The 26357-nt window shown below is 34.3% G+C and overlaps 1 protein-coding gene across 1 annotated transcript in view; it reads left to right on the top strand.

The window, feature by feature from the left end:
* Window positions 1-26357, top strand: part of LOC149424816 (uncharacterized) — a 124237-nt gene that overhangs the window by 35799 nt on the left and 62081 nt on the right. The window lies entirely within an intron of this gene.

The raw sequence follows: 26357 nt of genomic DNA, 5'->3' as shown, positions 1-26357 counted from the left end.
CGCTAGTAAGCAGGGTGAAAAAAATCAAAGGCAGAATAAAGAACACAGAAAAAATGTGCAATTAATGCTTGCTTCTAGACTCAGCAATATACCACCTCTATCTATATTACAGCAGGTAATTTATACACTTGTATATACCCGTCTATACGTACTTATACGCTCGTGTGTATAATTCCAAAATTTGATTGAAAAGTGAATTAACATAATGTTTCTAATATTGTTTTTATTTAATCACGAAAATACTTAATATATCAATAATCCGATGCCGAAAGGACCGATTTCACCGGAGAAAAATTCTGAGCAAGTAATAACTGATTTAAACATATAATTTTATTATGAACGTATTGAAGTCGTAAAAAATTTTCAAATACATATTTCCCATACATATTGTTTTCAATTATATATCCGTAATAGAAATTTTAAACCGTTAAATATTTATGTTATAAACAGAAAGCCTACCTCAAACATTAACGAATTCTTAATGTATCATGAATCTATTTTAAATAACTGTACAGATGATACCCTTATCTTTGGTGATTTCAACATTGACATTCTTCAAAAAAATAATACATCTCTTAAATACATCAACACGCTAGACTCATACAACTGTTTCATATGTAACACATCCTATCCTACACGAGTAACAGATACCTCTACTTCTCTAATAGACCATATCATCTCAAACAGACAAAATATTTCCTCAACTACTGCAAATATAGATGCCTACCTAAGTGATCATAACATTTTGATATTAGATTACCAAAACAGCTTGAAACATCACACTAATAATAGAATACATTCTTTTTCAAACAACACCAAAACCGATAAAAACATGTTAAAAACATATGTAGAATCCCACAACTTTCCACACGAAACCACCAGTAATGCCAATGAAATCTGTAATAATTTTAATGAATACATCAAAACAGCAATTAAATCATCCCAACATAAATCTGAGTTACGCATAGGAGACCAACGGAGGGGTAATACTCCATGGTTTGATGCAAAATTAAATGCACTTATCAAACAGCGCAACAATGCGTTTAAAATCTGGAAAAAAAATCAGTAAAGTGATATATTCACAGCACTGAGAAATAAAACAAGAAATCAAGTTACCAACTATAGAAGATATGCTAAAACCAAATACTACACGACTATATTTAAAGAAAACCTGCGTAATCCGCGACAGACATGGAAAATAATAAATGCAATTCTAACAAATAGCTCGACACCCCAGAAAGATGAAATTGAATGTCTTCTCATTAAGAATGAAGAAATAACATGCCCAACACAGATAGCTTCAACTTTTAACAACTTCTTTATATCAGTTGGGGAAAACTTAGCAGCTACAATTGCATCATATCCAGATGATTCTATCACTATAAACACGGATCAAAAAGCAATCCAGTCCTTATACATGGCCAAAACAAATAAAACAGAAGTTCTCAGTATCATCTCTCAACTAAAGTCTAATGCATCTCCAGGTTTAGATGGAATTACACCAGTGTACCTGAACTTTTGCAAAGATATATTAGCTGACCACCTTGTTTTTCTTATTAATCAATCCCTGAATAGTGGAATCTTCCCAGATCAACTAAAGATAGCAAAAATAATTCCGATTTACAAAGATGATTGCAAAAAAAATCCTTCTAATTACCGTCCTATATCCATCCTCTTTGTCGTCTCTAAAGTTTTTGAAAAGGTTATTAAGCTTAGGCTCACTAAATATCTCCTATCAAACAATTTACTCGCATCCCAACAGTATGGATTCAGAAACCAATCTAACACAAAATGTGCTGCCTTCGATTTTGTATACGCCCTCCAAAAGCATATAGACCAGGGTAAGCATGCTGCAGGCTTATTTATAGATTTTAAAAAGGCTTTCGATACGGTTGACCATGGGATACTACTAAAGAAGCTAGAACACCTAGGCATAGTAGGCACTCCCCTGAAGTTACTGTGTAGCTACCTCTCTAACCGACACTGTCAGACCTTTGTTGGAAAGGGGACAAACAGCATGGGAACGATAAAATGTGGCGTGCCTCAGGGCTCCGTACTTGGACCATTACTATTTTTAATATATATATAAATGATATTGCTAAATGGGGACTTAAGGGTACAATACAACTCTATGCAGATGATACAGTGATTCTTTATCACAATAATGATTTAAACGAACTTGAAAAGGAAATGGAAAGTGATGTAGCTTGCCTGGCAAACTGGCTGCGATTAAACAAACTTAGCCTAAAGATAAAAAAAACACATTACATACTGTTTGCAAATAAAAAAATGTATGTCTTAATATAAGTCTTGATAATAACCGCCTTGAAAGGGCTGATGTTACAAAATATCTTGGCCTTTTCATTGATTCACAACTCACATGGAATCACCAATTTAAACATGTTCTATCCAAAATTACTCATATAACTGGTGTTTTATATAGACTTCGCGGGTTACTTCCTCCCTCTCTATTAAAATCGATTTACCATGCTATGATTCACTCACATCTAATATATCTCGCCGGAATCTGGGGATTTGCTACAAAAAAAATGATTTCAGAAGTCCAAGTCGTCCAAAATAGAGCCCTGCGAAATATTTTCAGTTTACCTTGGGACACACATGTCAAAGACATCTACAGAAACACCCAAATACTTCATTTTAATACCATTCCCACTTTTGAAATAACGAAAACTATATTAAAAGTAATTCAACACTCGGCACATTCCAACACTACACTCTATTACAATTACGACGTACACCAACACAACACAAGAAATCACAACAAACTACATATACCAAAAATCAAATCAACAAAATATGGACTAAGATCCCTGGAATACATAGCTCACACAAAATATAATCAACTACCCAACGAGATCAAATGTGCAAGTCAATGTAAAAAGACCCAAACTAACATGCTCAAACTTCATCTTATTAATGACTATCTGAAATAATAATGTTGTGTATGTCCCATCATATGTCCATTTAATACATACAGCTATATGTTTCATGTAATGCGTATCATTCCCGCAATGAGTTTATTAACTCCTGGGAGTACAATGCTTTATATAATATACTATATTCTGTATTGTATACTTTTAATAAAAAAAATTAAAAAAAAAAAAAAAATTGACGTAAATAAAGTAAAAGTTTTGTTTACACAGGAAGAGAAGAAACCCGTTATTCTGGAAGGAAGGAAAATAGAAGACATATTTTTTCTTTAACTGTATTAAATAGAATTTCGCAGCACGACTCTTTTTATGATTGTAATTATCTAACTTAGAGATAGTTGAGCGTATACTTCGAGATGACAAGTTCTGGGAAGAAAAAATGCTTATTAAATTAACTAATTTTTAAATGGATTGCATTCTTGTCGAGCTTATCGATCCTGGAGTCACAAGGTCTATGAATGTTCGTGATCCTCCACATATCTTAGATATTGTATGTAAAGAACGTCAATTTGGAAATCGTCGTTTAGATTTCGACGAAATGCTATTTATTGAATAATTATTTTAGTTTTTTATATAAAATTATTTTTACTATTTCTAACTTATATTATAATAAATGATGGCCTTTATACAAAAAAAGTTGCATCTTATGCTTTTTACATTACATAATTATTTGTTTTATGTAACTTTTTGTAAACGATAATAATAAATATTGAAAATGACTGATATTTTATTTATCTTGTCAATATATTCAGATATAATTATGATCAGATATTATGAAAATGATTCGTGATTGAATACCGTATTGCTTTGACATCTGTCAATGAAGAACACGTCGGTTACGAGTCATAAGTTACTGCCTACCGTCTAGCAGTATGGTTACAGAAATCTGATAAGAATCATAAAATCATGAGCTCCTTCTGCAATAGGTAACGTTTCTATCGAAATTTGCCTAAAACATGCACATTCAACTTAATATTACTATTCACATAGTTTGAAAGACGCCCATTATTAAGCATTTCATGTTCAAACCTTACTCATGGGTACCATCTAGTGGATTTCATCGCTGCTCTGACTTCGAACAGTTCGTGGTGTCGGGTGTTCCCCATTGCAACGTACTTCATTCCTCTGAACCCCGAAATATTATAATATTTAATTCGAGCGGAGCGCGTGTGAAACTAATTTGCTCCGCCCACTTAAATCGCGTTCACGCCCATAACTGATATTTTTTTAGGATCTTATTTCGTCTTAATATACATTTATTTATTTATTAACGCCGTTCTTGGGGGCTTTTACACATGGACAGTAAAAATTATACGTAACTAAACTGACTCTGTAACAATCTTTTGTGTTTGTTAAGTGATAAATTGAAGATTTCCTCTGATTCGGTATAATTATTTCATTCCAAAAGTATTCTGGTCAATGAGGAATACATATGGTAATTAGTCCTTGATTTTCTGCACTGAAATAAATCCCGACTACGAAATATTACGTAGTGGAATCCGAAAGGTTATCAATGTAAGCAATTCTGGAATAATTCAATCAATTTTGGAATATCGAATGCATCACTTAAAATAGAAATACCAAGTCAGTGAAAATCCTTCTGTCCGACAATTTTAGCATATTCATTTCATTTAAAAAAGTATCAACAAAATAGCTAGAATACCCATTTTTCAAGTTAGGACGAGTTGTTTCAAAAAATTTGACCAAATCATCAAATTTCAAAATGAATTTTTATGTTCTGGGAAAGTTATATTCCAGTTCTGTTATTTATATCATTATAGGCAAGTTGCTTCATAAAACTTAAATGATAATAGAACTTGAATAGAACATTCACAGGACTTTAGAACTAACTTTGAAATTTGATGAATTGTTCAAATTCTTTGAAACAAGAAAAAAGAAATCCTTAGAAAACGAGAGTTTTTTTTGTATTCTTCTGATATTGTAATGTGGGTTCCAGACTGGAGAATTGCACTCAAGTTAACAATAGTTTAATATAATAAGAAATAATGTGATAATTTTTTTACAGAAATAAATTGGTTGGAAAATTTAATCGATGACTCAAAAAATTGGAAAACATTGCGAGAAAGTAATAAGACGATTAGTAATGGAGAAGATTAGTATTCACATTTATAAAACAGCAATTTTGTAGATCGTGTTTAGAATTTTTCATACATGGTAACAGTTGTTTGGTTATAGTGAGTTGATAAATTATTTGAAGTCGAATGCGCAAATTTAATAAAATCTACTATTGCACAATTTAATAAATACAAAATGAGTGACGTTGGTTATTTTATGCGTATCTAGGCCTAACAACGTTTAAAATTTCAAGTCAGCGATTTCTTCAATAAATTATTTTGCATAAATTTCATTTTACAAAAGCTTTTGGGTTTTGCATAATATAAAAAAAGTGTTTACATTGCCTAAACAAAATAGGTTGAATCGAACGTCACTATTATTATTCGCAATAAATCTATTAAAAATATATATTGTGAATTCCATCATCATTATTACAAAAATATAATCATTATCAGTGAATTTTAGATATGTACCGTAATGTCGTTATCTCACTTTTTTTATGATTTTAGAATTTATTTTGCTTTGTCCTAGCTATGCTAATAAAGTCATGAAAATTAAGCGTCTAAGGTTTAGTTCTCATTACCACTACTACAATATTATTTAAACCTTTAAATAATATAATGTAAGTGTCTACTTCTTCCTAGATACATATAATTTAAAATTGAATCAGATTTAGAAGTTCAGTTTCCGTTTATCAAATAAAATCCAATGAAATTAGGATACAAATGTGTGTTCTGTAATAAGATGAAAATTATAATTTGTGAGCAGGTTCCCCGCCTCGGGCCCGGGTTTCTTTACGTTTTTTTACATGCTTTGTATAGACCCGGTTTATTTGTTCGATATTGTTTTTGTGTGTGCGTGTGTTCTAGTAATCAAATCAGGTTTGTTTGATATTTCTGAACGCGTAGCATGAAATAATCGCTTTAATACATAATACCAAACAATACTATCATAAAGAAATCTTAGCTTGTAATTCTGTTGATGTAAGAATATCGTAAATAAATATTGACGAAGGTATTATTTAAGGAAATTAATTTTAGAAAAAGTATTTCACATGTAAACAAAATATAATAAGCAGGAATTGTTGATTGAGGTAAGAGGTAGAAATAAGCCGACACAGCTCAGTGGTTCAGAGCACCTGACCGGACATCAGAAAGCACGGATACAATTCCCGTTGGCGGCATTTATTTTTACTCGGGAGATATTTTCAATTTGTATTGATATTTCAGTCAACGAATTATTGCTTATAATTATTTGTTAAATAACGTTTCGCTAGAAGGAAAAATAAAATTACAATGAATAATGGAAACAGTTTAACCAATCTTTGTTAAAATTTGTAAAAAATATGTTTATGTCCTTTCTATGGAGATTTTTAGATTGAAGTTTTCATACAATTGTTCGAAATAGTTTTATGATTTGACGTATTTTCCTTTAACATAAATATACTTTACCTATAATAAAATTGAAGTTTTCATACAATTGTTCGAAATAGTTTTATGATTTGACGTATTTTCCTTTAACATAAATATACTTTACCTATAATAAAATTGAAGTTTTCATACAATTGTTCGAAATAGTTTTATGATTTGACGTATTTTCCTTTAACATAAATATACTTTACCTATAATAAAATTGAAGTTTTCATACAATTGTTCGAAATAGTTTTATGATTTGACGTATTTTCCTTTAACATAAATATACTTTACCTATAATAAAATTGAAGTTTTCATACAATTGTTCGAAATAGTTTTATGATTTGACGTATTTTCCTTTAACATAAATATACTTTACCTATAATAAAATTGAAGTTTTCATACAATTGTTCGAAATAGTTTTATGATTTGACGTATTTTCCTTTAACATAAATATACTTTACCTATAATAAAATTGAAGTTTTCATACAATTGTTCGAAATAGTTTTATGATTTGACGTATTTTCCTTTAACATAAATATACTTTACCTATAATAAAATTGAAGTTTTCATACAATTGTTCGAAATAGTTTTATGATTTGACGTATTTTCCTTTAACATAAATATACTTTACCTATAATAAAATTGAAGTTTTCATACAATTGTTCGAAATAGTTTTATGATTTGACGTATTTTCCTTTAACATAAATATACTTTACCTATAATAAAATTGAAGTTTTCATACAATTGTTCGAAATAGTTTTATGATTTGACGTATTTTCCTTTAACATAAATATACTTTACCTATAATAAAATTGAAGTTTTCATACAATTGTTCGAAATAGTTTTATGATTTGACGTATTTTCCTTTAACATAAATATACTTTACCTATAATAAAATTGAAGTTTTCATACAATTGTTCGAAATAGTTTTATGATTTGACGTATTTTCCTTTAACATAAATATACTTTACCTATAATAAAATTGAAGTTTTCATACAATTGTTCGAAATAGTTTTATGATTTGACGTATTTTCCTTTAACATAAATATACTTTACCTATAATAAAATTGAAGTTTTCATACAATTGTTCGAAATAGTTTTATGATTTGACGTATTTTCCTTTAACATAAATATACTTTACCTATAATAAAATTGAAGTTTTCATACAATTGTTCGAAATAGTTTTATGATTTGACGTATTTTCCTTTAACATAAATATACTTTACCTATAATAAAATTGAAGTTTTCATACAATTGTTCGAAATAGTTTTATGATTTGACGTATTTTCCTTTAACATACACAGATACACGGGTGATATTAAATTTATTACCTGCATTCTCATGGGATGTCAATATCATCAAAGCGCTTATTTTATAGCGTAATCAATTATTACTGAAGAGACTTTGAATTTATGGACTGTGCTACAACTTGCTAAGAAATATTTCATATCTGCATCCGCCTTTGGAGATAAATCTGGACATTTATATTTTTTTCGACTTATTCTATATAAACGATCTGCTGATTAATAAAATTATTCATCGTCGTCAAAGTCGATAAGATTTCCTAACATGTCCATATTTTCTTGGCGTCGTTATTCGTATTTAGTATATTAATGTTTTATAGACTTTCTCTGAAAAATTTCGTAGAAACAGATGTTACATAAACCAGTTATTTGCAATATTTTCTATGCCTACCTAAATGTTAAGGCACGACTTCCACTTTCACTGAAAGCGAATTGCTATTATTTGCTAAGGCCTAATTTACGCTGTTCTCCTGCAAACTGCAAACCAGATTCTTGGAGATACGTATCGAATGATAATACAACACAGTAGCTACGTATTTGATACCGTTCCAATTATTTATTCAGCACAAGGCAATGTGTATGTTCGCGTTTTCAATTACAGAAGCTAAAATAGTGTAATTTAAAAACTAAAGCCTCCAATGAAACAATAAATAAATAAATTACTTGGGGTGGCTGTGCTCAAACTATTATTGATTTTTTGCAAAGAGCGCTAAATATGGTAATACGTGTAATCAACAAGCGACCGACAAGATATTCCTCAATTCGACTTTTTTTATGTCTTAAATATACGTCAACTCCATTTAAAATGTACGCTTCAATTAACACATTTCTTGTACAAATACAATAAAAACACGATTACAACACAATCATACCACCAGAAATTTAACCAAAAGACACTGCAATGTATCTAAACCAAAGATATTAGAAGAACGAGATGTGCTATGCGCAGTTCGTACTGAGTGGAATTGTTTTGCCGAGTGTCGCCGGTTTTGTTCACCAATACTACTACACGCTTGCGCTAAGGTATCCGCACTAATACATAGAACAGATTTCTGTGCGTACACGTCCCGATACCGTTCAAAGTACCCTAATTAGGTAGTACTCCGGCTACGGTCCGGCGGCCAACATAGCATATCTCGTTCTTCTAATATATTTGATCTAAACCTTATACTACATCGGCAAAATGACAATTCACCTACCTAGCTCCCAAAACCTTCAACCTTCTCGCTGATATCCTACAAACCGAAACTCAACTCCATACCATCAAACACAAATAAATCCATGGATCTTTACTTCTGCAATACATTTCAATTACAACACACATCTCTCACATTCCTCAATTGACTTCATTCATACAAAATATAATACTTACCAATGTTTAATTATGTATTAATTTATTCTTAGTCACGTGAAATAATAACTAAATCGGAATTGTATAATTATTGGCGGTTGAAATCTTCAATCTTTTAACTTTACCCGTCATAATACAGAGGCATCTCTACATCCCTAGCATGAAGGTTGAAACCTTCAGTCCGTTAACTTCACCCGTCATAATACAGAGGCATCCCTACATCCCTAGCATGAAGGTTGAAATCTTCAATCTGTTAACTTCACCCGCCATAATACAGAGGCATCCCTACATCCCTAGCATGAAGGTTGAAATCTTCAATCTGTTAACTTCACCCGCCATAATACAGAGGCATCCCTACATCCCTAGCATCAAGGTTGAAATCTTCAATCTGTTAACTTCACCCGCCATAATACAGAGGCATCCCTACATCCCTAGCATGAAGGTTGAATTCTTCAATCTGTTAACTTCACCCGCCATAATACAGAGGCATCCCTACATCCCTAGCATCAAGGTTGAAATCTTCAATCTGTTAACTTCACCCGCCATAATACAGAGGCATCCCTACATCCCTAGCATCAAGGTTGAAATCTTCAATCTGTTAACTTCACCCGCCATAATACAGAGGCATCCCTACATCCCTAGCATGAAGGTTGAATTCTTCAATCTGTTAACTTCACCCGCCATAATACAGAGGCATCCCTACATCCCTAGCATCAAGGTTGAAATCTTCAATCTGTTAACTTCACCCGCCATAATACAGAGGCATCCCTACATCCCTAGCATCAAGGTTGAAATCTTCAATCTGTTAACTTCACCCGCCATAATACAGAGGCATCCCTACATCCCTAGCATGAAGGTTGAAATCTTCAATCTGTTAACTTCACCCGCCATAATACAGAGGCATCCCTACATCCCTAGCATGAAGGTTGAAATCTTCAATCTGTTAACTTCACCCGCCATAATACAGAGGCATCCCTACATCCCTAGCATGAAGGTTGAAATCTTCAATCTGTTAACTTCACCCGCCATAATACAGAGGCATCCCTACATCCCTAGCATGAAGGTTGAAATCTTCAATCTGTTAACTTCACCCGCCATAATACAGAGGCATCCCTACATCCCTAGCATGAAGGTTGAAATCTTCAATCTGTTAACTTCACCCGCCATAATACAGAGGCATCCCTACATCCCTAGCATGAAGGTTGAAATCTTCAATCTGTTAACTTCACCCGCCATAATACAGAGGCATCCCTACATCCCTAGCATGAAGGTTGAAATCTTCAATCTGTTAACTTCACCCGCCATAATACAGAGGCATCCCTACATCACTAGCATGAAGGTTGAAATCTTCAATCTGTTAACTTCACCCGCCATAATACAGAGGCATCCCTACATCCCTAGCATGAAGGTTGAAATCTTCAATCTGTTAACTTCACCCGCCATAATACAGAGGCATCCCTACATCCCTAGCATCAAGGTTGAAATCTTCAATCTGTTAACTTCACCCGCCATAATACAGAGGCATCCCTACATCCCTAGCATGAAGGTTGAATTCTTCAATCTGTTAACTTCACCCGCCATAATACAGAGGCATCCCTACATCCCTAGCATCAAGGTTGAAATCTTCAATCTGTTAACTTCACCCGCCATAATACAGAGGCATCCCTACATCCCTAGCATCAAGGTTGAAATCTTCAATCTGTTAACTTCACCCGCCATAATACAGAGGCATCCCTACATCCCTAGCATGAAGGTTGAAATCTTCAATCTGTTAACTTCACCCGCCATAATACAGAGGCATCCCTACATCCCTAGCATGAAGGTTGAAATCTTCAATCTGTTAACTTCACCCGCCATAATACAGAGGCATCCCTACATCCCTAGCATGAAGGTTGAAATCTTCAATCTGTTAACTTCACCCGCCATAATACAGAGGCATCCCTACATCCCTAGCATGAAGGTTGAAATCTTCAATCTGTTAACTTCACCCGCCATAATACAGAGGCATCCCTACATCCCTAGCATGAAGGTTGAAATCTTCAATCTGTTAACTTCACCCGCCCTAATACAAAGTCATTCCTACATCCCTAGCATGAAGGTTGAAATCTTCAATCTGTTAACTTCACCCGCCATAATACAGAGGCATCCCTACATCCCTAGTATGAAGGTTGAAATCTTCAATCTGTTAACTTCACCCGCCATAGTACAAAGTCATCCCTACATCCCTAGCATGAAGGTTGAAATCTTCAATCTGTTAACTTCACCCGCCATAGTACAAAGTCATCCCTACATCTCTAGCATGAAGGTTGAAATCTTCAAACTGTTAACTTCACCCACCATAATACAGAGCATCTCTACATCCCTAGCATGAAGGTTGAAATCTTCAAACTGTTAACTTCACCCGCCATAATACAGAGGCATCCCTGCATCCCTAGCATGAAGGTTGAAATCTTCAAACTGTTAACTTCACCCGCCATAATACAGAGGCATCCCTACATCCCTAGCATGAAGGTTGAAATCTTCAAACTGTTAACTTCACCCGCCATAATACAGAGGCATCCCTGCATCCCTAGCATGAAGGTTGAAACCTTCAGTCCGTTAACTTCACCCGCCATAATGCAGATGCATCCCTACATCCCTAGCATGACGGTTGAAATCTTCAGTCTGTTAACTTCACCCACCATAATACAGAGCATCTCTACATCCCTAGCATGAAGGTTGAAATCTTCAGTCCGTTAACTTCACCCGCCATAATGCAGATGCATCCCTACATCCCTAGCATGACGGTTGAAATCTTCAGTCCGTTAACTTCACCCACCATAATACAGAGCATCTCTACATCCCTAGCATGAAGGTTGAAATCTTCAAACTGTTAACTTCACCCGCCATAATACAGAGGCATCCCTGCATCCCTAGCATGAAGGTTGAAACCTTCAGTCCGTTAACTTCACCCGCCATAATGCAGATGCATCCCTACATCCCTAGCATAAAGGATGAAATAACATTGAAATTTATCATCAATAATACTTCATTTTGCGTTCTAGTTTTTGTTTAAATTTATATTTTATACTTATCACTTTTTACTACGTTATTCGTTTATAAACAATGTTCTTCAAATTGTCAATTTTGTCTCCATCTTTATTTAGCATGTCTACTGAATTTTAAAAAGTCAATTTAAAAAATCCACTAGTGAGAAATTCTAAATTATTCTCCCATTGATGCAAATCTTCTTGTCAACTAAAGTTGCCACATCTGGGATATGGTTTTTTCTATGATTGGATTCCCACTGCGGATCGTGTAAACACTTAAAAATCGAACAGTTTAATTCAATGAATAACGTGGAAGGCTTCGATACGCCTACCCTGTTATGACGCCGTCAACAAAAAACGATCAGTTCGTTCGAACCCCAGATTTAAAGTTAATCACCCGCCAGAGACGGCCGCGGCGGGCCTGGGAGGCTATTCAGGCTGAGTGCGAGGCTGCTAGGGTCCAATTAGACCGTCTTACGGCCCTCCTCGCGTAACGTGGTTTGTTCGGGACCCGCCCATCGGAATATTTTCAAATTTATTTTTAATTTGTGGTTTAACGCCGCTTCCTGTGTTTTGTTTTACGGCTTTATTTCATCGCCTCTTGTAAGGGAGTGTTTATCACAAAGACCGCTGCTTTAATTGTTTTTAATTTTAAAGACCACTAAAAATAACGGTCTCGATGCTGTGTTGATTATATTTCGATTTTTTTATTATTTATGTAAAAAAAAAACTATTGTATGGCGTTCCTAGAGTGCTACACATTACCTATTTATTTATTGCGCTATTTAATGTAATTATTGAGTGACTTGACTATGGCACATGGTTCTATAAATTCATTATTTATTCAACGTATTACATAATTATTTTCCATATCGGTCCTGCAAATGTGATTATTATACACTAATTTCATTATAATATTTAATTAATCGCAAGTTCATTCCCAAATCTGGATTGTCCCGTTCGTAGTTGGTCAGCCTAACGAATAATTGTAACATAAACTATAATAAATTGTTGACAATTCACTGATTACAATATTTTAATACTTACGAATAGTAACTTATTTTACAAATATTTATGTTCTTTAATACATTATGGAATCCACTATCCATTATGCTTCCAAAATTGACCAAATTATGCGACTTTAATTCATTTTTTATTTACGTTTCTGTGATTATTTCACACCTCGTCTCGCGGCATTCGTGTATACATTATCTTCATTAGATAAAGAAATGTCTGGATTTAGTGAAGGCGTCTTCAAAGGTTTTTTATTGACTAATTATATGACATTCAAGGTAAATCTTTATTATATTGAAAGTAGTTACAGATTAAAATATATGATATGTGCAGACGGCGAAAAAAGAAAATAAGGAACACTTTTTTTCACTTTTTAATATTGTAAAGCAATACCTTGCGAAAAGCGTGTTTTAATACAATTAATTAATTAACCCATCTATGAACACGTAGAATACAACGAGCGTTGCGTTTAACCTTAACTAAAGTATCACCCTTCACTACTCTACGCCGAATCTGAAGGTGTCTAGTGTCTACTAGATATGTAGTAGGCATATGATCTTCAAAATGTTTTACGAACTTTTTTGTATTACATATATTCTCTTTATTTATCAAGAAACTCCTTAGAATTCTGTGAAAACATATATTTGGTACAGTAATCACTGTTCATATTTCTTGTTAAAATAATTGATATCTTCCAGTGATTTTTCATGATTTCATAAAAAAATGAAATGTAGCTCATATTTGTTACCCCGTGAACTATGGCGAAATATAAATAGACTTATATATATCATAACGTCATGGAGTTGATCTTTACAAAAAAATATCATATAGTCATACAAGTTGGCTACATAAAACCAGGATGATCAGTATGTATCCGATAATTCCATGGTTTTTTTTCGGATTTCGGTAATATATAAATTTTATTTACATTCATATAAATATTAAATCAAGTCTGGTATATTAACAGCACGATATTCGTCTTTTGGGGTTTATAAATAACAAGAACTGGGTTTTCTTCGGAGATTTGTCATCTTTCATGTTACAGTTTTTTTTTCCAAATTTAGACATACAAATTTATTCACGGAAGGAGTTACACAATTTGTTATATGTCAAGGAACAATTGATTCCATCCTATATCTTTATTGTAAACTTGATGATAAATGACCCAAGGTCTGTTTTAAAATACCAGGCAAAAGGGTAAACATTAAATATCTGCCATGGAATCCTACTTACGCATTATAAATAATTTAACAATGTCGTATTACGTTTCTTTGGCCTTTCATCATACAGGATTGTCTGAAAACTCGTAGTACAAGTGGGAAACTGGTGAATTTACACCACATAAAGAACTCCCTAGCGATGGTTTTTTTACAAGTTTGACCTTAAAAATTCCAACTTCATTAATAATCACAGATGATAATAATAATAATAATCTATGCCTAAACATTTTTTCCAGTTAATTTGTTTTTATTTTTGTTAGCCGCCTCTGCAATGGTTACACACTAGGTTGGTAATAACTTCTCTGTAGCAGGAGTATTCAGTCAGATATTATTATACTCCAGTTACCTAACTGTAAACTGTAAACGCATCTACAGATACGAGTAGAATAGACACACGTTATTTCTCGAGGCTTTTTCCAACCAGCTCCGAGTATTTTATAATTCAATTTGCTTTTGATTGCCCTTTGGATAATCTTTCATTTATTTCTGAAATTCTTTCTAGACAAAGAAAGCCGTTTAAAACACACCTTCATACCTACTTGTACTCAGTGGCGTGCCATCCATAAAGGCTGAAAAGCTGTGCCTACTTGTACTCAGTGGTGTGCCAACCATAAAGGGTGCAAAGCTGTGCCTATTCAACAAAAACGAACCATTAGACAATAAAAGTATTTTTGTTAAATTTGTGAATAGTTGTTTAATTGTTAATAAAAATGTCACAATCTTCCACATTAATGAAATAAGTGTTAAAGGTATATGACAAATTTACTCCAGTATTTATTAGCTTTAAACTACACAATACACAGCCCCAGTAGTAGGGAGAGGTCGTACGTAAATCATTGATACGGAGAAAAATGAGTGTTGCTGATTTATTACGAATCTCTATTGGTAAACCGGTTAGAAACAGGATTGCAGGCCCTTAAAGAATGAATTAATAGGTTTCCTGATATATTATAGTCTATATATATAGGTATATCTAGTAAAATACAAATATATTATCGCTATGTCCGAAAATGTGTTCATAAAAATCCTAGTATTTTCGCATTTCGATATTATATATTATCAAGGCAAATACGGGTGCATGAAAACGTGTACCGATATATTATGGATTTACTAAAAGTTTATCAGGAAACAGCCTGCAATCCCGTTTTTAACCTGATTACCAATAACTTGAAGAGATGATTAATAAATTAGCAATTTCTCATTTTTCTCCATGGACGATCGTCCTCTTCATTCTCAAACGTCTTCCATGATAGCGAAAAAGACAGTAGATACTGAAAACGATGACGGCACGTACGCCTCATTCGAGACTACTATAGCTGTGGTCATATATCAATGTACGCCACTGCTTGTATTTCCACGGTACAATTGAGTGAGGTATGCTCGCTGCCTGACGATATCAGTCATCATCTCTAGTCGTGCTAGAACCAAATGTACAGCTTTTATAATAGCTTTCCTTGTATGGGGTGACCGCTAACTTGTCTACAAGTCTACACTCTACACTGTAATATGACCATGAACTCAGACTCGTTATAGATCGTTCAAACTAATTCAACTCCAAAAGAACAAATAAACGCATTGTTTGATCAAAATCTGTGCTCGAACGTTGGACTAATAATAACCGATACAAACATTATGTAACTCGCTTTGCAGTGGTAGGTATCTTGTTCGAGGTAGTATTCAATGACGCTAACCAATGCTTTATAGCGGCGAGTGTATTAATTATAAGTACCCTATATGATATGGATTTCCTTGATCTAATGGGGTTGTGGGTGTCGGCTATGGAAACTCATTCAGTATATAAATCAAAGAACCGTTATTTCTTCTCGTTAACCATATGAATCCTTCTCGGTTGTTGCTCCAATTTATTACTGAATACACTATCGTATATTAAGGATCTTTAAGTTATCGATAAATTTCCTGATGAGTACTATTACATATCGTTACGTGATTGTCTCACCCTTATGAATGTCTATTTTATCTATTAATTATTACTAAATGAGATTCACATAAGGATAGAATCAATTCAAGAGACAAACTTGGGCACTATCCTAAAGAACCGGACTGTCCAAATGTCCACACAGCGGTATACCGACTACAACTGTGAGAAACGCCTAGAATATTTCAAAATAGAAACATTAATTGAACGTCCTGACTAAAATGACTTTTTTAAAATTATAATTAATAATATTATAATATGTACAATCTTCCTTCCCTCTTGGCCACAATCAAAATCAGTGTCAATCGCCGTATACTAAAAAACCCTGAAACACTCCATATTCCTTTCCAAAGCACCCTAACTCTTCTAACATCCACTGTGCTGGCAAGATATGTGCGGACATATTTAGCAAACTCTAACTTAGTAGTCTTTTGGTTTTTGTTGTTTTTATTGTTCTACATACTTATGGTTTTATTTTTACATTCTGTTATACACCGTTATTGGACAGTTGGTTTTTATTCTTTGCATTTTTTTAAAATTTTAACCCCTGTCTTTTGTGTACAATATAAATAAAAATAATGATATAAATAATAATAAACAGCCGTGTATAGTATAGACCACCGTTTCCCAAAAGGTGTTCCGCGGAACCCTGGGGTTCCGTAGAAGCATCACAAGGGTTCCGCGTTCCATCCAGATTTAACGTATGTATTTAACAACAAAAATAATGCGCACGGGAGCTAGATCCAGCGCGCTTGACCGCCGTCGCCTCCTGCCGCCACCCACGACCCGTATCGCCCGCCGCCAGCTCAGTCGACTCGTGAGTGGTTCATTTATGGTCGACTCTATGACTGTGACATGAGAGAACGTGTGTGTTCTCGTTCTTTTTTAATTCGCGTGAACTTACAAAGGTGACATTCCAGTGATATTGTTATTCCTGTTCTTATAATCTTGTACTTACGATATCCGTTTTAGGTAAGTATTTTTTTTATTTGTTACCAATTGCAGATAGTGCCAAAACAAATAAAAACGATTTATTCATATTCATGTTTTTTTTTTTTATTTCAGCCTTTATTAAAAAATGGATAACTGGCTTAAGACAGGGCGCTTACAAAGTGGCATTAGTGCTTCATCAAGTTCATCGTCAGCAAATAATGAAAGTATTTCAGAAGAAGCTTTTGATTTATCCGTAAGTAAATTATACTTACCTAGCAATAGTAATCATTTATGCCCAGTTCATGAACATATTTTGATTGGTGACAACCGTGACAACCCTGACAAATTACTTTAATGTAGTATAACTGACGCATGGGTTTTCGACTCTAGCCTTTTAAACAGCAAATGCCATCTAATTTTGATATAAATGAATCACGCCCGAAAAAGGGGTCAAATTCCAGACTATGCCAAAGGAAGATTTGGGGTGGGACTGTTCTTTTTAGCCAACACCAAACTGCATATTGCCGTCACATTACTATTGTTTTTTTTATTTCATTCCAGGATATCGTAAATACTGAAGGATATTGTCCTGAGCAGGATAGACAAAATACACAAACGACTAAAAGGGCTGGGCAATCTCAGGACAACACTACTTCAAAAAAGAGAAAATATGACGAATCTTACTTGTCCTTTGGATTTATTTCTGTAGGAATGCTTGAGAATCCGGATGGTCAATGCGTTATCTGCAACAAAATCATATGTAATAGCTCTCTGGCACCTGCAAAGCTAAAACGACATCTTAATACCAACCACCCGCAATTAAAAGACAAAAGCTTAGATTTTTTTTAAAGATACAAAGATGCACATAAAACCAGTGTGGCTGCTTTACATAAATATGCTAAAACTGATAACGAGAATGCCACCGAAGCATTATTCCTGTTAAGTTACAGGATTGCTCGTGCTGGCAAACCACACACGATTGCAGAGACTTTAATAAAACCCTGTATGACAGAAATTGTCAAGTGTGTACTTGGCGAAGAAGCAGCGAAGAAAGTTGCAGCAGTTCAGAGTTCCAATAATGTCATATCTGATCGAATCCATAAAATATCTGACCACATTGAAGATGAATTGATTTGTAGATTGAAAAGTAGTGAAATGTTTGCAATGCAACTCGACGAAAGTACAGATGTCGCTGGACTATCAATACTGCTTGTTTTCGTAAGAACGCCCTTCGGGAGATCTATTGAAGAGGATTTGTTTATTTATGCTCCTTTGAAGACCAACACCACTGGAGAAGAAATTTTCAAAGTCATTGATAATAACATGAATGTACATAACATTCATTGGAACAAATGTGTCGATGTATGTAGCGATGGAGCTGCCGCTTTGACTGGCAAAATAAAAGGTACTGTAACAAGAATTAAGAATGTTTCACCTAAATAAAGCAGCAGTCACTGCATTTTACATCGACATGCCCTTTTCGTAAAAAAAATACCACACGAGGTAAACAAAGTTCTCGATCAAGCCGTACAAATTGTGAATTACTTTAAATCACGTCCACTCCAATTGAGACTTTTTAAAAAAGTGTGTGAAGATATAGGAAGTCAGCATCAATCAATTCTTCTTCACACGGAAGTAAGATGGCTTTCCAAAGGAAAAGTATTCTCAAGATTGTTTGAATTGCGCAACGAACTAGTGGTATTTTTTTTCCAAAGAATCGCTTTCTTCATCTTTGAGTGGTCTTGTTCAACTATTGCACGACGAGCAATGGCTAATGAAACTGACGTATTTGGCAGACATATTTGATAAACTGAATGTAATTTGCAAGTTAGTAAGTTTGTAAGTTATTGCAAGGAAGAAACACAAATAATTTTACAGTAAACGGCAAAATCTCTTCTCTTAGAAAGAAACTTGTCTTCTGGATAGAATGTGTTGAACAGAAACAGTACCAACGTTTTACTCTTTTAAACGAGTTTCTGGAAAAAAATGAGTTGCAAGTAACCTCAGATGTTGAAAAATGCATTTACGAACATTTGATGGCCCTCAACAAATCTCTGGAAGAGTATTTTCATGAAAAAAACATGCAGGACATTGACTGGGTACAGAATCCATTCCTAGTTCACAGGAAACCGTCGACTCTTACAGCAACAGAGAACGAGGCTTTGATTGATATCATGTGTTCTTCTTCCTAACAACAAAAGTTTAATTCAGAAAAAACTTATCTGGATGAGTTTTGGATTGGACTTAAAAACGAATATCCAGAAGTCGTCAAGAAGGCTATCACAGTTTTGTTACCGTTTGTGACCACTTACCGATGTGAAACTGGTTTTTCGGCTTACGCTTACACAAAAAACAAATACAGAAACAGACTGGATGCAGCTCCAGATATTCGTATTCAGCTGTCATAAAGCCTGATTTCAATGCTATTTTAACAAAAAATGTAAAAAGATATCACTCTTTACATTAAATTTAGTTTTACACAAAACTTTTGATCTTTCTTTTCATGGTAAACATGAAAGTATTCAAACTACAAGTTTATCTTTTTCTTATAAAAATAGGGTTCCGCCTAGAAAAGTATGATCGATAAGGGTTCCGGGGCGAAAAAAAATTGGGAAACGCTGGTATAGACTATAGACTGTAGACGGATGAAATGCAAACCCTCAGTTAAATAGTAAATATAATAATAGTGAGGCAACAAAACCAGGAAGTGAATTAATAACTACAATAAGAACGGTTATATTATTACGTTCGGTGATAAGACCATAAATTTCTGCAAATACCTTTCTGATTTCTTACCCGCATTACTTCGCTTACTGAACACCGTGTTGAGATTTGAATAGAACCTAAATCTACCTATCTGTAATCAGTAATCATTATAGTCTTGATGAGTATTACGGTACTATTAAACCATTCGCATAATATGGTGCAGAATGCAGAGGTATTATTATTATTTATTGAAGCCCTATTAAATGATTTTTGTAATAACCGTAAAAACCAGTTAAGCGACATTTAATGATATTGTATTTGTTGTTTCTGACAACAGTTACCAACTATTTATTGTCAGAACAGATTTCTTACAAGAGAATTCAATTTATAATTAACATTTTTAAATGAATGTAATTGGGTTAGTTTAAGCATTTATAAGAAGTGTCACAAACCAAGCCCAGAATTTCAGATACCTACACATTACATCAACCTTTGTACATTTGTACATCTTGGAGTATGTACGCTCAAAGAGGCGGCTTTATATATATCTTGTCACGTTCGCTTGTAACATTCGAGAGATGAAAAATGGCCTATCATTATTTTGGGATAAAAGTTTTCAGGCGCGCATGAAATATTTCGGCAAATACATTTCTCAAGCGAAACTCAGGTGTTTCGTTTTGAAAGGATGACTGCTCGTATGTTATTTTATTGTGGAATATGTTTGTAGTATTGTCATGCTGAATTTATTGCGTCTCTGAGGTTTTATTTAAAGCGGGGTGCAAATTAAGAAATAAATTACTTATAACCGTAGTTTTATTCCCTCTTACTCATAATAGATAATACGGGGGGATAAAAACGGGGTAGTACAAAACGTTACTCATAATCACGTAATACGGCAGTATTAGTGGGCGATTATAGGAACGTATTACGATCGTTTTAAAACGGAGATGGCGGATTTTTTACACAATCTGGTTGATTTGACAAATACCGATCTGACCCGTAATGAAAATGAAAAAAAACAGTAACATCCATTTGCAGCACTATCGGAGAAATTTGAAAATTCAAAATGTCGATTTATCAGAGCCATTACGAAACGCATAAACGAATTGGCAACAGACCGGGTCAATGACATTACAAATGTCATCTGAAGAAGTGTGAAGTTTGCAACTAAACTCGAAATGCGGAAACGACTGTGCTTTTAAGGTTTGGGACAAAGTGGTGCCAGTCCAAAAAAATCTTGCATGTATAGTATATTATTATGACTAACGATTATAACCCGAACAGTATACGGCCCTCTTCCTCGTATTGCTAGCTAGACCAACGCTTGAGCGGCATATTAGGGAATCTTTATAAGCAAGGCTGTATACATATTATATGAAAATAAAATAATATGAATAAAAAAATTGTTTTTATTTTATTTTAAATTCAGTCTAAATCGTTACTTGTCGTTAAATCGAAGTTATGGAATATAATCAAAATAGCGCCACAAAGTAATTTTGCAACTATTGAAGAAAATGTTGAATAGGTTAACAGTATATTGTTCCATATCAACCGGTGTCCCATATATTAGAAAACCTTACTTTAGTTTCGTATATACCTACGGTGTTTATTAAATTACAAATATACTTCATAATTTCAATTTGGCGACTAGTAACGTTTTAGACTGAATTTAAAATAAAATACGAACGATCTGTGTAGTTAAATGGACTCAACTTTTGTCTGGCTATATAGGCCAAACTTGTGTATTCAATATCCAAAAATAAATACAAAATATATATACAAAAAATTAAAGTTAAAAAAAAATTACTGTCGATTATTTTTCAAACATCGAAAAAACCTGTCTTGATTTCTCCTTTTGTAACTGAAACGGTTCGCCTAGTATTTATTACTTGCGGAGTTATCTTAAGAGGTGTTTTTTTTATGTGATATGATTCAATATTACGTGTGAAATCAATAAACGTGTTCTATTTTAACTATAACAATAAGGTGCTATGCATTTAATACACAATATTAAGTCTCAACAATATGTATCATAAGAATTGTGTGAGAAAAAATGTGTGAATAAAACGCACAAAACAAGATTGTTAATCGTTAGAAATAAAGATGGGGCTGCCTAGGGTTGCCAGCTCCCGTTTTATGAATTAGAGGATTTGATACGATTAAATAAAGGACATATGATGAAAATAAAGGACATCAATATTTTTTTAATAAAATGCTGTTATGGTATCAGTAGTTGCATTTATTAATAAAAAAAAACAATGTTAATACACAATGTTAATCGAAGCCAAGTAGGTAGTACGACCTTAATTATTCATTTTGCATTTAAAGTAATAAATAAAGTTAATACTTGGTATTACTTTTGGCTGCTCTAAGAGCTTCTTCGTTTGCTATAATGAAATTATAATTTTTTTTGCATTTCATGTTGAAGTTCGACTTTATTTGTAGTTCTGCTTTTACAGTATCAATATTTAACTTATTTCGGTTTTTGGTCCACGTATTCGTACACAAGGAAACAATCCTTTCGGCTTAAGCATTAGAAACGGGGATGGAAAATACGTATTGTATTATTTTTAGCAGATCCTTGTTTTCATCCGTAGATTTGAGAATCTGAATCCAAATTTCAAGAATATTTCCACATTTCTTATCGTCTATAATTTTCGTCAGGAGAGGCTTTAATATACAGAACTCTTCATACAATGCATCAATTTACGCTGATTCATTTATTTTTGCCAAATTAAACGATAAAGTATTGTCCTCTATTGAAGATTTTAAATTAGAGGACAAGATCAATTTTTTGGTCTAAAATAGAGGACGTCCTTTAAAATAAAGGACGTCTGGCAACCCTGGCTGCCGTTATGTACTGTTTCTTTTAAGTCTATGTTCACAAATAAAGTAATTACATAACACCAATTAGCAGCTTCTCAATTACAACAAATTTTTTAAATTTATTTATACTATTTCATTTTCATATAATTTACAGCCTTTCTTATAATGATTCCCTAATACGCCGCTAAAGCGTTGGTATAGCTAGCTATACGAGGAAGAGGGCCGTATACTGCTTGGGTTATAATCATTAGTCATAATAATATTCATGCAAGATTTTTTTAGACTGGCACCACTTTGCCCAAACCTTAAAAACACAGTCATTTCCGCATTTCGTATTTTGTTGCGAACTTCACATTTCTTCAGATATATATTTGCAATCTCATTGACCCGGGTGTTTTTAATTGCTTTAAAATCTGGCCAATTCGATTATGCTTTCCGTGATGGCTTTGATAAATCGACATTTTGTTTTTTTATATTTCTCCGATAGTGCTGGAAATGGATGTTACTGCTTTTTTTCAGTTTCATTTCGAGTTTGATAAAATGTTGCATGTTTGACCTTCAAAACAAGCAGAATTTAGAAGCTTGGTGAAATTTTGCACGCTGTCTGCGTCTGATTTCGAAAAACTCTACGTAAGGCAACGCACGGGATAAGTCCCGGTAAGAGCAAGTTGGAATATTTTAAAAACTCTCATCATTAATATATCCCGATAAGTCCCCCTAAGAGATAGTTGGAATATTATAAAAACTATCATTATTTATATAAAAGCAGTTTTATTTATTTAAATGTGAAACGAAATACTAGCAAGGATTGAAACGCAAGTGCTTTTCTCATGTCGCCTAAAATGTTATATAAAATGTGAATTATTAAATAGCCTTCTGCCTTTTTACATTAGTCATGTCTTTGAAAATGCCTCTGAATGTTGTTTGTTGCGGGTATTTGCGTCGGGCAGCTTGTTTCGTTTTATTTTGTAAGGATGTTTGCCGCAGCAGAGTGAAGCGAGAAATATAAAAAGGCAAGAGAAGAAACAAAAGACGAGAAACGAGAAGAAACGTCGCATCGTGGGAGAGGCCCGCGCCATTAACTGCGGCTGTGCTGTCTCCGGGTCACTCTATTATTCTCGGGAAGATCATTTCTAGACTAAGTACACGTCTATATTATTCAATTACATCACGAACATCTAGTAATAACATGTTTTCGTGCCATTGAACAATTTACAACTTTTGTATATAAATTAGTTTACCCAATCCACAATGACTACTGGTTTAGGTACTATGATAAACTGATTCGATTAATAAATAATCTAGTATTGCTTTTTAGTATTTTAAATAAATAATATCGTTCGACTGAGTAATGGTGCGTGACTTCAAGGCTGTAGTACTGTAAAGCTGGGTCCAGACATGTTCTTTTGTCCGTACCGTACCTCCGTTTCGTACCAGCGTCGCGATCCAAAAACTCTGGACGCATCATCTTTTGTCCGTACCGTACCTCCGTTTCGTATCCGCGTCGCGATCAAGAGCCCGTATCTCCGTAACGTCGCTGCGATCATCGCGTGTTCATTTCCTCCCACCATGTCGTCGACTGCGGAAGTGTTTGAGAATTTGACGATTGCTTGCGCGTCCTTCATTGTTATTCACAATAATATAACGAAAAAAAAACAAAAAAGGCGACGTTGGTGGGAGTTAGAATTGTTCAAAAACAGAGAAAGATGTAAGACGCCGCGAACACGTCCAGACTGGCGCAGACCCGTACCGTATCGCCTTTGAACGGGCCGAAAAACCGACTCGCGATGGATCGGAGCGTACCTCTATCCGTATCGAGATGCCGTACCACCGTACCGTACCGAACGGGCGTCCAAACTAGCGTTCTTGATCGCGACGCTGGTACGAAACGGAGGTACGGTACGGACAAAAGAACATGTCTGGACCGAGCTCAACGCTGCCACAGTAGGTACAAGGTATCTACAATTTACAGTTAATCCGCTAATAGAATAGATACAACAAAATATATTTATTTATGTAGGTTATATTAATATTTTAAAATTAAAGTTTTTTTTTTGTTTCTTTATTGTAACCGCACAAGAGTCCCAACTGTTCCAAACCGCCTGTAACCAGTGAGACTATGGCATCCCTAATTGGGGTATGTTGTGAGGCTGAATATAGTGGATAGGGGAGATTCAGATCTGGTCACCAAACACGGCCAAAGCCATTTCAAGCAACGTTTTAATTCTGAGCGGTGGTCTTACACCAGGACGATACTGAGAGTATCTTCCACTCTGGAACGTGTCCCAAATATATTATATATTATTTTTTAAGAGTAAATTGTGGAATACACAAGTTAATAAAACAAATTTACTTGCGCACGCCGGGGTTTGAACCCGCGACCTCCAGCTTGCTAGTCGGGAGCCTTACCCCTTTTTCTAAATTATGTGAGTAGGTATCTACTGCCTACCGCACAAGATTCCCAACTGCTACCAACCTCCTGGAGCCAGTGAGACTATGGCATTCTCAGACTTGACCTCTGTGCCTGGTCACCAAACACGCTGGCCTCTGTGTTTCTTCCCTCCTATAACATTCATTCCTTCCTCTCCTCAAAAAGACCCTCCGCACAGCATCCCAAAAGATCACAAAGGCCCTGAGGGAAATTATTTCAAGTTACTTTTCGTTTTTGAAGGTAGTCTTTCACCACGTCTCTACAACTCTTACCTTAATAATCTTACCTAGACTTCCGTGTTCATATTCGGAATTTATAACATATTTATAATGTTTTTTTTATATAAAGAAGAATAATAATTTATTCCCAGCCATGTTGTATAATAAATATATTTGGACAGTGCATCCAATGCTTATTGAAAGCCTCCGCACGCATTCTTCCCAGCTTCCGGCTTTTACAGGCTTAGCTAATATATGAAACTTTCATCTAAGAGTGGTATCTCTCCTCGCCTGTACCATGTAATATCATATTACCCTTCCGTGTATCTCCAATGCGGCGAGTAAACAGTAAACAGCGTGACACGGGGACGGGTTGAGGAAGTGAGCTCCTGTTACTCCTGACTCAACTGACTCCTGGCGTCTGCGTCTGTCCATAGATTCAATGCAGTGGTGTCGAATATCACAAGCAGAAAGACTCTCCAAGAGACTATACATTGTATTTCATTCTTTTTTATGGTTCTTTGTACATTTACTATATATATACATATTCCTATTATTTCATTTTCCCGATGGTCTGAACTGGCAAGTTTAAAGTCGCGGGTTCGAATTTGATTAATTTGTGTATTTTTGCAATTAACTCATTTTAAAAAAATATATAGAATATTGAAACGTTGCTTGAATACTGGTGTAAGACAACCATTCAGAATTGAAACGTTGCTTGAATACTGGTGTAAGACAACCATTCAGAATTGAAACGTTGCTTGAATACTGGTGTAAGACAACCATTCAGAATTGAAACGTTGCTTGAATACTGGTGTAAGACAACCATTCAGAATTGAAACTTTGCTTGAATACTGGTGTAAGATCACCATTCAGAATTGAAACGTTGCTTGAATACTGGTGTAAGACCACCATTCAGAATTGAAACGTTGCTTGAATACTGGTGT

The sequence above is a fragment of the Hesperophylax consimilis genome, chromosome 3 (genome assembly GCF_061612785.1).
Source record: "Hesperophylax consimilis isolate HC1 chromosome 3, BYU_Hcon_1.0, whole genome shotgun sequence".
Classification (NCBI taxonomy): Eukaryota; Metazoa; Arthropoda; class Insecta; order Trichoptera; family Limnephilidae; genus Hesperophylax; species Hesperophylax consimilis.
Note: the sequence above shows the minus strand (reverse complement) of the source record. Positions and strands in the feature narration are given on the sequence as shown.